The 17,307-nt window shown below is 39.8% G+C and overlaps 1 protein-coding gene across 6 annotated transcripts in view; it reads left to right on the top strand.

Annotated features, from left to right (window-relative positions):
- LOC117075461 (myomegalin) overlaps positions 1–17,307 on the top strand; it is a 276,182-nt gene that overhangs the window by 97,798 nt on the left and 161,077 nt on the right. The gene's annotated exons all lie outside the window — the stretch shown is intronic.

The raw sequence follows: 17,307 nt of genomic DNA, 5'->3' as shown, positions 1-17,307 counted from the left end.
ATTGAATATGTTAAGTCTAAAGTTCAGGAAATAGGGCTGGGCTAGAGACATAAATTTGGGAGTTATCAGCAAATAGATGGTTAAATACTAAATTTAAATATTTAAAGCCTTGAAGCGATAGGAGATCACCAAAGGAGTTGGAGTTAGACCTTCCCAGGTGGAAGAGAAAAGGACCAGAGACTAAGCCCTGTATATCTCAAACATTAATAATTTGGAGAAAAGAGGAAGAATCAGAAAAGGAGATAGAGAACATACAAACCAGTGAAGCAGGAGAAAAAGTCTGGAGTCCCAGAAGCCAAATGAAGAATGTGTATAGTGGAAGAGGACAGGATCCACCTTTCGAAATCCTGCTGAGAGCTTGAGTAATATGATGATTAAGAATTGACCTTTGGCCGGCCAGGCACGGTAGCTCACGCCCGTAATTCCAGCACTTTGGGAGGCCGAGGCAGGCGGATCACTTGAGGTCAGGAGTTCGAGACAAGCCTGACCAACATGAGGAAACCCGGTCTTTACTGAAAATATGAAAATTAGCCGGGCGTGGTGGTGCATGCCTGTAATCCCAGCTACTCAGGAGCCTGAGGCAGGAGAATCACTTGAACCCGGGAGGCAGAGGCTGCAGTAACCGAGATTTCACCACTGCACTCCAGCCTGGGTGACAGAGCGAGACTCTGTCTCAAAAAAAAAAAAAAAAGAATTGACCTTTGGATTTAGCAACATGGATGTCATTAGTGATCTTGATTAATGTAATTCTGGTGGAGTGGTGGAGACAAAAGCCTGCTTGCAGTGGGTTTAAGAAATAATGTGAGGAGAAGAATTGGAGTCAATGAGAATGAATAATTACTTTGAGTTTTGTTTCAAAGGAGAGGAAAAGAATGGGGCATACCTGATAAGGGTATGAGGTCCATAGTGGATTTCTAGAAAGATATATGAATAATAGCATGTTTGTATGCCAATAGATTTTTCCATTAGAAAGTGAAATATTGATAAAGAGAAGAAGGGGAGACCTTCTAGGTGGTGCCTTTGAGAGGTAGGGGGAATAGGACTTAATTAATACATAAGTGGAAGATTTGGCTTTAGATAGGAGCATGGATAGTTGATCTATGGTCATAAGTGGAAAGACAGAGAATGTAACCCGAGATGCCTTAGATGGACTGATATGGTGGTGAGAGACTGCCAGTGTTTTCTTATGTTTTTGTTTGTTTGTTTGTTTTGGGGTTTTTTTTGTTTTTTGTTTTTTGTTTCCTTTTTTGAGATGGAGTCTCTCCCTGTTGCCCAGGCTGGAGTGCAGTGACGCGATCTTGGCTCACTGCAACCTCTGCCTCCTGGGTTCAAGCGATTCTCTGACCTCAGGCTCCCAAGTAGCTGGGATTACAGGCATGAGCCACCATGCCCGGCTAATTTTTTGTATCTTTAGTAGAGATGGGGTTTCACTATGTTGACCAGGCTGGTCTCGAACTCCTGATCTCTTGATCTGCCCACCTCGGCCTCCCAAAGTGCTGGGATTACGTGAGCGTGAGCCACCGCACTCGGCCCAGGTGGGCCTTTTCTTATCACTACTACCTGATATCTTTCCCTCTCTGTGCTCTTCCAGCAATTGCCCACCCAAACCTTAGGCCCAGCTGACTTTGGAGGACTCCAGTTGAACCTTTGCCTTTTACTGGAATGGAGCAGTCTCTGCAAGAGGGGTTGGTGGAAGTAGGAAGCAAAAAAGTTGAGAAAAGAAAGTAAGAAGAGGAAATGTTTCACAGGGAGAATTGTTTTTCAAGAGGGCTATATTTTTATTTTGAACAACATCCATTTGTTTGATAAATATATCATTATATTCTATGTGTGGGCATTGTGCTAGCGATGCTACAATGATGAGAAGACAGAGGGAGTCCCTGCCCTCATGACATTTAGAGTTTAGTGTCTGAACATAGTCTGAGCAGCATTGTGATACGCTGACTCCTGTTAAGTGCAGTGCCTGTTATCATCCCTACCCAATGGTTTTGCTTCACTTATAATTGCCTAGAGTCATTTTGGTATTTTGATGGTTGATGGATGCCAGCACCCCACAAAACTCTCTAAGATGCTATGAGGCCGGGCGCGGTGGCTCAAGCCTGTAATCCCAGCACTTTGGGAGGCCGAGACGGGCGGATCACAAGGTCAGGAGATCGAGACCATACTGGCTAACACGGTGAAACCCCGTCTCTACTAAAAATACAAAAAAAAAAAAAACTAGCCAGGGAGACAGAGCGAGACTCCGTTTCAAAAAAAAAAGATGCTATGAGACCACAGGATTAACTGTGATGTAGGTCACACTATGTCTTAATGCAAAGTACTTAAAGCAAATACGTCTTTTTTTCTAACATCTTATAGAGCAGTGCTGTCCAATGTAAATATAAGCCACACATATAATTTAAATTTTTCTGATGGCCACATTAAAAAAAGTAAAAAGAAATATGTGAAATTAATGTTAATAATATATTTAAAACATTACCATTTCAACATGAAATCAACATTTTAAAATTATTAATGAGATGTCACATTCTTTTGTTGTAGTTAGTCTTTGAAATCCAGTGTGTGCCAAGTCTGAAATCCTTACAGCACATTTTGATTTGGACTAGTCACATCTCAAGGGTTCAATGGCCACATGTGGCTCATGCCTGCCGTCCTGGATGGCACATCTGTAGAGTCTACAGGGTAAGTGCTGTCCCTAGTGGAAGTAGAGCTTCAGAAGGGTTGCCTGGTCATAGGACCTAGCTTCAGGACACAGCCAGGCTTCCAGGGAAGGAGTGATTGCTAGGTATTAGAACTTAGTTTCTAATATCTTGTCTGTTTGTTGTGTGAGATTCTGTGTAGGAAAAATGGTCCTAGACTTTGCAAAACACCAGTGACTGGCTTTGTCCTTTTTAGAGACCAGATCAAAGTATATTTCAATCCAGAATTGAAAGCTGAATTTGGGGATAAATGTCAGATTATGTTAGATGTCACAGATAATTTAAAAATATTTAGCAGGTTTCCTATGCAACAATTTATCTGTAGAAAAATTAATACAGTTTTTGTATTCCAAAGGAAGGTTTTACTTCGTTTCCAGTTCTATAGCTGCTGCCCAAAGATAACATTTATGTGAGAAGTTAAGGAAGTAAAGGATGGTTCCCTTGAGCTCCAGTTCCTAAATAGCTGAGAAAAACAAACATTCTGAACATCCCCTTTAGCAACTTTGGCAGGGCTGGGCTCCTGTCTCCACACAAGGTGTCCTGGGGCATTGCAGGGGCTCCAGCCTTACCCCTGGCTTTTGCAGGGGGCTGCCCTTTGCTAAATTTAGCCCAGCCGGGCCTATCTGTGAACAGAGAGGCTCCAGTCAAGTGAGAGAGATTGGTTCTGCTAAGGAATGTCCTGGGGAGGGGAGAGAATCACTGAGATCATTGGTATTTATGTGTATGTTTTCTCACTTGCCAGCTCAGTTGGGCCACATCAACAGAGGCCTCTGGGACACGACCAAGATTCTAACAGAGTGACTATGGGGAATGAATAGCTCATGACACACTGAGAAGGGTTTAATTGGAGATCAGTGTGAATACCACAGCAGAGTGTATCTTGGGAACTCTGTGCTCAGAGTCTAAATAAAACAAGCAGAACACCTCATTTCCCCTATTTTTCTTTTTGTTTAAAAAATGGATTTTGTTTTCTATTTTATTTTTTAATTTTAAATTTGTTTTAATGAGATATGGTCTTTCTGTGTTGTCCAGGCTGGTCTCAAACTCCTGGGCTCCAGGGATCCTTCTGCCTCAGCACCCGCAAAGGGCTAGGATTACAAGTGTGAGCCACCAGGCCGGGTCAGATTTGTTTAGAGCAGTTTTAAGTTCACAGCAAAGTTAAGCAGAAGAGCCAGAGATTTCCCATTTACTGCCTGCCCCTACATACATACCCATGTATATACAGCCTCCCCCACTATCAAAACCCAAAGACGTCTCATTTTAATATATCTTTTCTCGGGTTCTTAAGCTTAGTGTTGACCAGAAATACCTCTTATTATGATTCATGCATCTGACTACCTTTGGGAAAACTAACATTTATTGAACACCCACTATATGTCAGGTTTTTTTTTTTTTTTTTTTTTTACATCTTTTCATTTACTACTCTGAAAGGTAGGGGTTTTAGCACCATTAAAAAAAACTAACAACAGAAGGAAATGAAACTTAGGTCAAAGTGATTTACCTCTAGAATACAGAGCTGAACTAAATGAAACTGTACAAAATGATTGAATATCTCCATTTTTATATGGTTCAACCTAATAGAATGTGAGAGGGCTCATATTTGAACCCAGACGAATTTAGTTCTAAAGCCTATACTTTGCATTGTACTGTACCACTGCCCTAAAATTACTAGAATAGCACTGGATTCTTTATTTTCCCTTGGGGGTGCTGTAGTTTCACATAGATGTATATTTATATCCCTGCTCCCTAGAAAACTAGAACTGGGATGCTTAGAGAAAGAGCAAACCAAGGTGTGGTATATCTTGAGTTAGAGTAGGAGTTGAGTCGAGTAGGAGCCTAGGTTTAGAGACTAAAGCTAGGAGTTACATGATGGACCCGCATTGATTCGTGTATCTTCTGCTATTTATGTCTGCCACCTGTGTGCATTTCCATACAGCTGTCTGATTCTGGGTTCTCTTTTGTTTGTTACATGCTATGATAATCATTGGTTTAGTTACCCCCATAGGCTGTAAATTCTCTGAAGACTGATTCTGTCTATCTTGCTCTTTCTAGTACCTATTAAAGTGTCTGCACATACAAAGTAGGTGCTTACTAAGTATTTTATGAAAAAACAAATGAATAAACAAATGATACTATCTCAGCTACTCTGTCCTCTGCCCAATGAGCACTGTCTCTGTCTTTGCCTCTGTCTCTTTGTCCACACACACACACACACAAGCTGTGTCTATCCAAACACCTAATCTCCTTAGCACTCATCCATGGCCTCAGTGCTTACTCAGACATGGATGTCTGTGTTTGTCTCATCAAGGTAAACCAGGCTGGGAAAGGATTGGTATTTCTTTGAAGCTTTTACTAAGGACTGACATAGGTTGGGCTTAAAACATGACCTGAACAGAGCAGTTTTGCCATTTGAATATGGAGCCTTATATTGAATAAACTGAAACTTTTCCACTTGGTTTTTTCCATCTCTTTGGAGAACAAGACTGGACACTAAAGCAGGCTCTGGCAGGAGAGTGTCCTGGTCTTGCAGATTCTTCTGGTTGCTAAGGCTGAGGACACAGCCTCGCTGTCCTTTCTTTGGCAACGAAGGACACTTGTCACATGTTGGGGTGACTTGTGTTTCTAATTTGGGACTTAACTGCACTAGTAAAAGACAGCAAATGTGGAATCTCTAGAAAAGTAGAGATTGTGCATCTGAATCAAGGCTTTCTTCCACTTCACATTAAAGTCTAAAAAAATGCTTTGCATTTGGACACCTTCTGCTTGGTGGCTAGGTGTCTCACAGAAGCGTAAAAGATGAGTAATGCAGGTGGTGTTATCGTTCTTACGGGCAAGAAGGAGAGGCTGTCATTCAACTTAATTGTATAAAAACATAAAGCTTTGGGGCACGACTAGTTCAAGGTCACACAGGGAGTTAACGTTAGTCAGATATCTAGACCCACTAAGGCTTCATTTTTGCTCTAAAACTTATGAATGGAGAGAAACTCCATTTATTAAAGAATTCACTTGGAAGCCACTAAAATGTATTTCTAGGGATCCTGCAATGACCAGTCCTTTGTCTTTTGGTCAAGACTGATAGAGTCCCTTCTGAAAATGCTCAGTGCTTCTCCCTGTTTTATAGAGTTATGACCTTGCCCCATTGATGTCAGAGAAGCCTAGAGAAGAAATTCACTCTGCATACAAAAAATATGTAAATACTACACTTTTCGTAGAAGAGATTAAGATTCTAAAAATGAAAGGTTTGAAAATAAAACCCATTCACTAATAGTTGCTTTTCACTTTGGGTGAATAATCAGGAGTTACATCAGGGTCTCCCTATAAGATTTTGAAACTCTTCCTCCTGCTAAATTATTTTTTAAAAATTCCTTTCGTTTACATAATTGATTAGAATGGGATTTCGTCATGTTGATTTTTGTCCCAAATAAAGACTCTTTTGTGGAATGCCAGCTCCTCTCTGGCTTGCTTCCTACTATCTTGCAAAGGTGCAGTACCCATTTCCTTCACTCACTGACCTTAACGCAACTCTGATTACACTGAGAGCTCCTTTGTGTCAAGGACAATGATGCCAAGAAAAGCATTTAGGTTTTGGCAATCTGTAATCTCCAATACTTTTTTGTCGACTTTATCAATGAATGTATGCTGGTATGCCATCAAGGTTTTTTTAAAAACTATTTATTTTTTTTATTTTTATTTATTTATTTGAAACAGAGTCTAACTCTTGCCCAGGCTGGAGTGCAGTGGCGCGATCTCGGCTCACTGCAACCTCTGCCTCCTGGGTTCAAGCAATTCTCCTGTCTCAGCCTTCTGAGTAGCTGGGATTACAGGCGCCTGCCACCAGGCCCGGCTAATTTATGTATTTTTAATAGAGATGAGGTTTCACCATGTTGGCCAGGCTGGTCTCGAACTCCTGACCTCAAGTGATCCACCCGCCTCAGCTTCCCAAAGTGCTGGGATTATAGGTGTGAGCCACCGTGCCTGGCCTATTATTATTTTTTGAATGTCTGCTCTTAGCCCAGCAGCAAACTTTGAAGGATATAAGCTTGTAGATGAGTTGAAATGCATACACATGAATGCACAAATGTGAAGTTACATGCCAAAACAAAAATGTAAGTCATCAGTTCAAGAGTGATAACAAAGTGTTTATTCCAGAAACTTGTACTAAGAGTTATTGTGAGCAAAGAACTTTTCTAAAACCTAGAAGGGGAAGCAGACATTTTAAATAAGCAGTGCAAGGCAGAGACGGATGAGTGCTATAGTAGAGGTAAACATCAGATGACCTCGTATGAATCCTGGTTTACTAAGGACAATCTTGATTTTTGCCTGTTGCCCAGAGGTAGTTCTCTGTACTTAGCACCTCTTTGTACTATCAGAAGAGTCTCAGTTATTAAATTATAGTCATATAAATTATAAACTAAGTACAGTCAAAGTGAAAACAAATTATTAGTTCTGACTGGGAGGTTGAGAAAAGGTTTGTATAGGAGAGAATGTTTGAGCTGAACCAGAAGAACAGGTTTAGAAAGAGAAACCATCATAGGCTGAGAACAGTTCAGGCAAAGCCTTGGTGGCCTCCAGGGACACTTGTATGATTGATTTCTCAATCAATAAATGCACTTGTCTTTAATGGAGAGTAGTGCCACCAATGGCTAGCGAGGTCTTGGAAATTATCTCACCATGAACTATCATCACTTAGAACTTTAGTTATCAGAAAAAATGGCTGCCGGATAATGACTGATGTCATCGTCATCCTGTGTCAGATCAGAGGGCACAGTTCAAGCTGGGTAAGGTGAGCAGGTGAAAGGGAGAGGAAGAGAGTGAGTGAAACAATGTGAAAGTTGAAGAGACTAAAGGATGATAAGAGGTGAAAGGAGAGAACTGTGCTTTTATTGGTTCAATCTGCCCAATTAAAGAAGTTGCAGTTCCTCTTTAAACAAATCTTGTTTTTAATTTATTTCTGCATCTTTTCTTTCCTTCCTGTGACCCATACTCTTGTATTCTGAGTCTCCCAAGTTTGAGACGTGCCTAGAGGCAGGTTTAATTTTCTTTATCCCTCAGTATTGGGAAACAGACTCTGCACCACTGAGTCTATGTAAGTCTGGTGGCTGAAAGAAGGTGCCATAGGGAGCCAAATTTTCATTGCTATCTATGACCTGAGTTTAGGTAATTCCAGAAATGAAAATGAAAAAATAAAAAAGAATATGGACATTTACTTTTTTGGGATGAAAATGCCCCTTTTGACTTCTCATTATGTAAGTTTGAAAATTTTCAAATATAAACAAAGACTATGAGAATAGTACCTCCCGATGTACGTGTCCCATTTACCAGGGAGTCATGTTCCCATCACTCACCTTCAACGGTTCCCAACATTTTGCTGTTGTTTTCAGTGATCTCCCTGCACTGTTCTTTCGCCATCTTGTCCTCCTCCACCCCTTACAGCGACTCTCTGACATCATATAATTTTATTTGGAAAGATATCAGAATGTAACCCTCATAGCGAAGGCTTTGTTTTTAAACATAACCACAATACTATTATTGTACCCAAAAAACTTAAAAATAATTCCATAATACCATCTAATACTGGGTCCATACTCAATTTTCCCTCTAAAACGTTCAGCTTAAGATCTGGAGATTTTAAGTCAGTATTTCTGAGCTCCAATGTAGTGCACAGGAGTAGGATGTTTAGCCCTTCTTACCTGAGAGCATGAGCAGTAGAAGAGGAGTTTGGAATCCTAAAGTGTATGCGATCTTTCATTGTCAATGGGTCAATAATATACCTATTAGAGAACACTCTTAGCTTAAAACTGAAAAAGTCAGCAGGGCGCAGTGGCTCGCCTGTAATCCCAGCACTTTGGGACGCCAAGGCAGGCGGATCACGAGGTCAGGAGATCGAGACCATCCTGCCTAACAGGGTGAAACCCCGTCTCTACTAAAAATACAAAAAATTAGCCGGGCGTGGTGGTGGGCGCCTGTAGTCCCAGCTACTCGGGAGGCTGAGACAGAAGAATGGCGTGAACCCTGGAGGCGGAGCTTGCAGAGAGCCGAGATCGTACCACTGCACTCCAGCCTGGGCAACAGAGCAAGACTCCATCAAAAAAAAAAAAAAACCTGAAAAAATATTTATTTATTTATTTATTATTTATTTATTTGAGACAGAGTCTTGCTTTGTCACACAGCGGCAAATCTTGGCCCACTGCACCTCTGCCTCCCGGGTTCAAGCGATTATCCTGCCTTAGCCTCCTGAGTAGCTGGGATTACAGGCACCCACCACCACGTGCTGCCAATTTTTGTCTTTTTAGTAGAGACAGCATTTCGCCAGTTTGGCCAGGCTGGTCTCGAACTCCTGACCTCAAGTGATCCGCCCGCCTCAGCCTCCCAAAGTGCTGGAATTACAGACGTGAGCCACTTCACCCAGTCAAAACCGAGAATGCCTTTTAAAGACTTCAGATAAAAAGTTTTCCACATAATCTCACCGCATTATCTATTCACTCATTCAACATACGTATTTCACTCATCCCCTTTTCACTCATTCAACAAACGTATCATTGTTACTCCACTTCTGACTCTTGTCATCTATTCCTTATTTGTTCTCTTGTTGGTTCACTCTTTCAATGCTTTTACTGCACATAGAGGTGCGAGACACTGTGAGGACCTCAGATTAGTCACAGCTGCCGGTTGTTTTCGTTTGTTTTGAGACGGAGTCTCACTCTGTAGCCCAGGCTGGAGTGCAGTGGCGCCATCTCAGCTCACTGTAAGCTCCGCCTCCCGGGTTCAAGCCATTCTCCTGCCTCAGCCTCCGAGTAGCTGGGACTACAGGCGCCGGCCACCACCACGCCCGGCTAATTTTTTTGTATTTTTAGTAGAGACGGGGTTTCACTGTGTTAGGCAGGATGGTCGGGGTTTCACCGTGTTAGGCAGGATAGTCTCGATCTCCTGAACTTGTGATGCGCCTGCCTCGGCCTCCCAAAGTACTGGGATTACAGGCGTGAGCCACCGCGCCCGAGCTGCCGGTTATTTGTATCAGACATTGTGCTGGGTACTTTATAAAAATTCATTTATTCTTCACTACAAACTTTGAGGTAATTTTTGCAACCCCTATTTTATAAATGAGGAAATTAGGTTGTAAAAGGTTAAGTAATTTACACAAAAATGTCCCCCAGCTAGGAAGTGGCAGAAAGGTATGTGAACCTAGGTTTACTTATCCTGAAATTCCTGCCCCAGCATGACAACGCTGAGAGGCAGTATCTTAATAACCAGTGCACCTGGCTAGTTCTGCCACACCATCATTACCTCTGTCCTTAGGGAGTTTGCAATTTAAAAGGGTAAATAAGAGCTGTAGAAATATGAAGCATTTACACAGGATGACAGTGTTGCAGTATGAAAAGAAATTTGAAAGCTCATAATGTCATCATCATGAGAAATTACTTTTAATTTGGAGAGATAAAGTAAGGCTTCACAGGGGACATGGCATTTAAACATGAAGCTGAAGGGCACACAATGATGTGGCACCGAGAAGCATAGGGCATGTTTGGGAAATCCAGTTAGGCTAGCAGATAATGATGGAGATAAAGCTGGATAGGTAGATTGAGGTCAAATTTTGAATAGACTCTATTATCAGGCCAGTTGTGTAAAATTTAATTGCTGTACAGTTAAAAATCATTAAAAGGTTTTTTCTTTCTTTCCTTTTTCTTCTTTAGCTGGACCTGCATCATATATTAAATGCATTTTGAACAGAGGGAATGAAATAACCAGAGCTATGCTTTAGGAAAAAATTAAGCAGTAGAGGGACTCAGGTTGGGGAAACCAGATATGAGACTATTCATGTACTCCAGTCCTAGGGAGAAGGAAGAAATACCTAATATAGAGTGGTAACCCGGGAGGGTGGGGGAGAGGGCTGAAGACGAGGGGCAAGATTGGAAAGAGATTTTGAAATATCCAGTGATAAGTAATCTCTGTTAGAGGAACTTGAAGGCAATACATTTGCCAAACACTTTCTAAGTGTATATTTAATTTAAGTATTATCGTTTCATTACAAACTATTAAAACTTCCTAGGGCCTTTTGAAACATTTGCATAGTCACTTCATGGAAATACAATTCACATACCATTACAAGTCACCCATCTGAAGTGTAGAATTCCATACACACTGGTGTTTTAGTATATTGAGTTGTGCAGCAATTATTGCAATGAATTTTAGGACAGTTATCACTCTAAAAGGAAACCCTGACCCATCAGCCATCAGCACCGAATTTCCCTACTCCCCCAGCTGCAATCAACCACTAATCTATGCTTTGTGGATTTACTTATTCTGGACATTTCAAATAAATGAAATGATACAATATGTGGTTCTTTATGACTTGTGACTGCCTTTCTTTCATTTACCATAATGTTTTCAAGGTTCATCCATGTAGTGACATGTACCATTCCTTTATATGGCTAAATAATACTTCATTGTACAGATACACCACATTTTGTTTATCCAATCATCTGTTAATGGATGAAGTTTTAAAAATTGTTCTAGAACTTTGCTGTATTAAATATTTATGCTTGAAGGAAGTGAGCTACCAAATGGTACTTGTACATTTGGGTTGTATAGCAGTTTCACTCTTAATACCATATTTCCTTATCTATCATGTCTCTACCCCTCTATATCTTACTTACCCATTAAATCTTACTTGGGAACTTGAACCATATCTGAACTCCCTCACCAAACATCACCGTTAGCATTTTAAATTCATACCTTCGTGTTTTGCTCTCATCCTCTCAACTGGATTGCAGATATACCAAGTATAAGAAATACACATCAGACATCTCCATTATTCCTTACAGGACCTCTGAATCCCTTTCAACACTAAGAGAGTTGCTAAGTATGGAGAATCAACCCTTTAAGAGTCCAAATGGATTTGTTAACACTCCCTGGTGATGACTACATTGTATTCGATTGAAACTTCTCATTCCACTACTTGCAGAAATGTCTTGTAGAATATTAGTATTACACAGGAGGCAGTGTGCAAACTATTGACCAAGTTAGAATAATAGACAATAATCAGCATTTGATGATGAAATAATTAATTTTGGATTAAAATTTTTAAAATTGATTAGGAAAAGCCATTTCTCTTTGTTTTTGTAAAAAGTAGTTTTTAAGGATTCACTCTGCCATGGCTTCTATTGGGGCAAGATTTTGAAAATAATACTTTTTAAAAAGATAGCCATATTGTGGATTATATGAGCAATGGAACAAGTGATGGAGTTAAACTTGAAGCCTTGGAAAGGAGTTAGCTAATTGGTTACTGCTGGTTGCTTTTAACCTAATCCTATTTTGAACTTTGCAGTAAACACCAGTGTGGAAATCATTTCAGTAGAATCCTGTATTTAACATGGATTGGTGTTAAGACTCTGGTCAAGTGATGTTTCCAGAAACAAAACAAGCTGTGGACACACAGAAAGTCTAACTAAACACAGTTAATCCATAAACTTGTTAGCCCTGTGCTCTAGTTCTAGGTACTAACATTATAGTAAAAGTTTAATTTCAGCTTCATCATTGAAACTTTTTCTTGAGTTAGATGGGCGAATACTCCTTTGGAGGCATGAAGAAAGAGAAGTGCTTTCTTCCCATCTACCCTTTCTTGAGTACATAAATTTCCTTAGATATCTTGACAAAGAGCCAAGAAGACTTGGTGATAAAATAAGCAAATGCAGTTAATTTGGAATCTACTTATCCTATACTTAGAATTTAGCAATTTACACATGAATATTTACTAATGGAGAATGAATAAATATGATAGCTATATGATGATTTTTCTATAGAAAGAAGGTGCAAGAAGGTTAGACTTTGATGTAAGATACTGTAAACTGGTTTGTCCTTGCATTTTCATGTGGTAAGATTTTGTAGTACTTGTGAAATTAAATCACTTTGATCCACTGAAATAATTGATTATAATATTCAGGATTTAATCTTGTGGAGATAAAGCCATTTTAGCAGTTCTGTGTGAGACTCATAAACTTTATTATCTATTTGAATAAACTTTTTCATTTTCCTTTTCTACTTACTGCCTTTACCTTGGAGGTAAATTATTGCTTTTACCTTGAAACCCCTTCTGGATTTCAGCTATCCTAGTCAGAGTGGGTAAATTATTATTGCTTTTATAGTTAATAACAGTTATCATTTTCTGAATGCTGACTGCATGCCAGGCACTGTGCAATGTGATTTTTGTGCATTATGTCATTTAGTCTCCCTAACATCCTTTGTAGATTAATATCATTGTTATCTCCTTGATAGATGAGGTGAATGAGGCACTTAGAGAGGGCAGGTGACTTGTCAAGCCCTCTTCTCGCCTTCACCTATGCTCTTGACCATTATACTTACTGCCTCCATGTACTTCAGGCAGCACATTCTCTAATTCTACAATTTACCACATTCTACAAAATCAGACAAAACTGGGCAGTGTTTCCTGAGCTGGTCTCTCTGGTAAAAGGCTAAAGCAATAGTGGAGGGTTGGTTTCAGTTACGGCTTTTACCTTGGAGGTAATCCTTCTGGATTTCAATTTCCTTGTCTTTAAGAGAACTAGAACACAGAAATGCTACGGTCTTCAAATCTGTGAATCTTTGGCTAAATTGGTCGAAGCATTGCCTTAATTTTCTTCAGTAGGATTTAGAACAGATAGAATCTATTAATTTATGTCCTCCGTTTTTCTTCCTTTAGATCTAAGTATTTTTCCTGGTAAGGCTGAGGTCTCTGACTGGCACTAGTCAGCCTGGACATGAAGGGACAGTGAATCCAGGTTGTTGAACAGCTGTGTGCAAGGCATTGCTGTATGCTTATCATGCACATTGTTTCATTTAATCCTCACAGGATCCCTCGTGAATACTTATCTTCATTAAAAAAGAAAGCAACCACACTATACTTACAAGAAAACTGAGGCTCGCCGGGCGCGGTGGCTCAAGCCTGTAATCCCAGCACTTTGGGAGGCCAAGACGGGTGGATCACGAGGTCAGGAGATCGAGACCATCCTGGCTAACACGGTGAAACCCCGCCTCTACTAAAAAATACAAAAAACTAGCCGGGCGAGATGGCGGGCGCCTGTAGTCCCAGCTACTCGGGAGGCTGAGGCAGGAGAATGGCGGGAACCCGGGAGGTGGAGCTTGCAGTGAGCCGAGATCGCGCCACTGCACTCCAGCCTGGGCTACAGAGGGAGACTCCGTCTCAAAAAAAAAAAAAAAAAAAAAAAGAAAACTGAGGCTCATAGTGATTAGTTAACCTGCCCAAGGTCACCTAGCAGGAAAGTGATAGAGCCAGGATTTGAACTTAATTCTTTCTGGCCTTAGGTTGGTTTCATAGTGCCTCTCACATTCCCTGTTGTTTGTTTATTTTTATTTGAATATTCAAAGATTCCTCATGCAGAAATAGTATTAATAGCACGGGACTTTTCAGGGAACTTTCTGTTGATCAGTTTATACCTGACAGAGATTCCCTATGTCACATCATGAGACTGAGAACTAGGCAGAGGGCATCGATATAGCTCCAGTCATTGCAGACCTCATGTATTTTTAGATATGAGATTTTTTAAAAATCTGCTCAAGCAGTTTTGGCTTATCTGAGGTGGTTTAGCATATCCAGACTTTTCTGATTTATATAAATTAGCCAGGCATAGGAATATCATTGATAATAACATTTCATAATTATAGATTCCATTTTCTTTCATATGAGATTTAAATAGCTTTTTGCCCATTCTTTGTCATTTTCCAGGTGGAGAAGCCTTAGCAGAATTTTACCCAAGGTCACAGAAGTGAATCAATTGGTGGCAGAAATAATAATAAACTTAGGAGTCCTCTTTCTCAGCACCATATCCTGAACACTGAATCCACTTGAAATATTATGGTCTCATGGAAAGCAAACTGCTGTTCCCAAATGATAATGCTGTTGTTCTTGATGATGATGGTGATAATATTATTATAATTCAAATTTTAATTATACCTGCGTTAGAAACACTGTCCTAAGTCCTTTACATGTATTAATTTATTTATGCCTCACAATCCTCTAAGGTAGGTTTATGAATGAGGAAGATACAATTATCTGCATATTACAGATGAGAAAATTGCTCCCTCTCTGCGTTTCCCACATAATTGAATGCATATTCCTTCACCTCTATGAAGGGCCTCTAAGCTTAGGGACCATTTCTTATGTAGACATTTGAATTCCTTTAAGTATTGACCGCAAAGCTGGGGACATAGCAACAGTTTATCAAATCTTCTATTTTACCGACTGATCAATTGGTACAGATGAATTATTCTCACAGTGCCAGGCCATGAAACTGATATAGAGATCTTGGACTTGTTCCTCATACAAAATTGAAATATGCTTGTTTCCATTTGTTAATCTTTTGGTATTTGCATTGCAGAATAAAATACCGGGTACTCAATTCAATTTAAATTTCAGATAAACAACAAACAATGTTTTAGCATTTAAGTTATGTCTCAGATGTTGCAAAGGATATACTTCTAATGAAACAAATTATTTGTTGTTTATCTGAAATTTAAATTGAACTAGGTATCTTATATTTTTATTTGCTAAATCTGGTAATGCTATCTAGTGTTCATAAAATAATAACTTTAAAGGATATCCTGAAAAGACAGAGCTGTCATTTTCTTCTTACATGCTATAATGTAAGCCTTGAAGAAATTAGGATATTTTCATCTCACTGGATCTGAACCAATGTTCTAACCTTAGTCAAAAGGTACCTACTTATGAGGGGAACAAATATTCTTTTCAGTATGTCACTAGAAATGTACTAGTAATATAATCTAAAATGCCTTGAGTCCAACTGCCTTCCAACTCTAAAATTCTTTAATTCTAAATAACTCTCAAATATCTAAACCAGGTTTCTACTTTTCCCAATTAGTATTTGTGTTTCAACCACCCTGCATGGAAACATGGGTTATGAAATGTCTTCACAAGTATGGTAGGCAATATGCTGCTATTGTGTGTTGCCTTGGACTTCTAGAAGTCTAGGTGTTGGTGGTTATTATATGGTGGTAGCAAAGTAAAATCCTCCCTACTGTTTTAGTACCCACAATACTACTTTTCATACTTTAGCTACTGTACCTTCAGTCTCTCTGTCAACCTCTGATCTAAAGACTTCTTTACTTTTTAAATTAATAACATTCTTCTTGCTTAATACTGTATTATGGACTTCATCAGGGACGGGACTAATTCATCTTTGTATGCTGAGGTTTAAACTGAAATAAAGTAATCCCTCAACTAACATTTTGCAGAGTCCTCCTTAGGTTCCCGCACAAACCTGCCCCTATTTTAGTCAATAGAATGCATTCCCACCGACAAGCTAGAAATTTCAGCATTGTCTTTGGTCCTCCCTCCAGTCTAATCTGAATCTCAAAAGTCATCAAGGCCTGTGGCTTCTGTCTCTAAAACATCTTTTGAGTCTTTCTCCCTGTACCTCTTGTCCTTAGACAGTCCCCCTCCCTATTCTGGTCAGTTGCCCCTGACCCACCCATCTTCTTCATAATTCCTTCTTCAACATGGACCTGATCATGGCAATACTTTGCTTAAAGCTTCCTGATGAGTCTTTGATCTCTACTGATTATTATCCAGTTTTTTTTTTTTTTGCTTTTTTTTTTTGAGACAGAGTCTGGCTCTGTCACCCACGCTGGAGTGCAGCAGCATGATCTTGGCTGACTGCAACCTCCACCTCCTGGGTTCAAGCGATTCTCCTGTTTCAGCCTCCCAAGTAGCTAGGATTACAGGCGTTCATCACCACGCCCAACTATTTTTGTAGTTTTAGTGGAGACGGGGTTTCACCATGTTGGTCAGGCTGGTCTCAAAAGCCTGACCTCAAGTGATCCGCCCACCTTGGCCTCCCAAAGTGCTGGGATTATAGGCGTGAGCCACTGTGCCTGGCCTATCCAGTTGTCTTAGCAGGATTTTCACAAACTAGTTGCAAACTATTTTCTATACTCCTTACCCACACTAAGCCATTTAACCTGCACCAGACACACTTGGGATGGTTTTATTTCCTTATTTCTGTTTCCCCAAATCTTACTTGTTGCTTCCTCACCTCAATAAAAATTAATTGTTCCTTGTGTAACTTTACCGTCAGAGTCCCCTCTCACCTTAAGCAAACCTAATTTGTAAAATTCCAATTTTATGATAAAAGCATTTTTAAAAAACGTTTACAACCAAATTTCTTTAACTAATTAAATCCTCAGGCATTTAAAAGTATTATTCTATAACTATAATTCTATTAAAAGTATTATTCTAGCAATTTGGTTTTCAGGAACATCTGTATTAGTTAGGAAAAATTTATTTTAATACATACTATATCCTGCGATGGTTTAGAGAACGAATAGGCTTGAGCAGTGTTCATGATCCAGGGGTAATGATGAATAGGTTGGGAAAATCGATAAGTAGCTCAGGGGAAACCCTGAAGCTGTACAGTTTATTCTTCCTTGACTAGATTGCTGATCCAACTAAATAGCTAACTATGTCAAGGGTCACGAAGAGGGCAGAGATGAGGTGAGAGGCTGTAGACCAAGGCAAGACTCAAATAGGAACCTGGATCCAGGATAGAGGGTCTGTGGCAGTTAATAACAATTAATG

The sequence above is a fragment of the Trachypithecus francoisi genome, unplaced genomic scaffold (assembly GCF_009764315.1).
Source record: "Trachypithecus francoisi isolate TF-2019V2 unplaced genomic scaffold, Tfra_2.0 Lachesis_group5, whole genome shotgun sequence".
Taxonomy (NCBI): Eukaryota; Metazoa; Chordata; class Mammalia; order Primates; family Cercopithecidae; genus Trachypithecus; species Trachypithecus francoisi.
The sequence above is the reverse complement of the archived record's forward strand: the minus strand, read 5'-3'. Positions and strand labels throughout refer to the sequence as shown.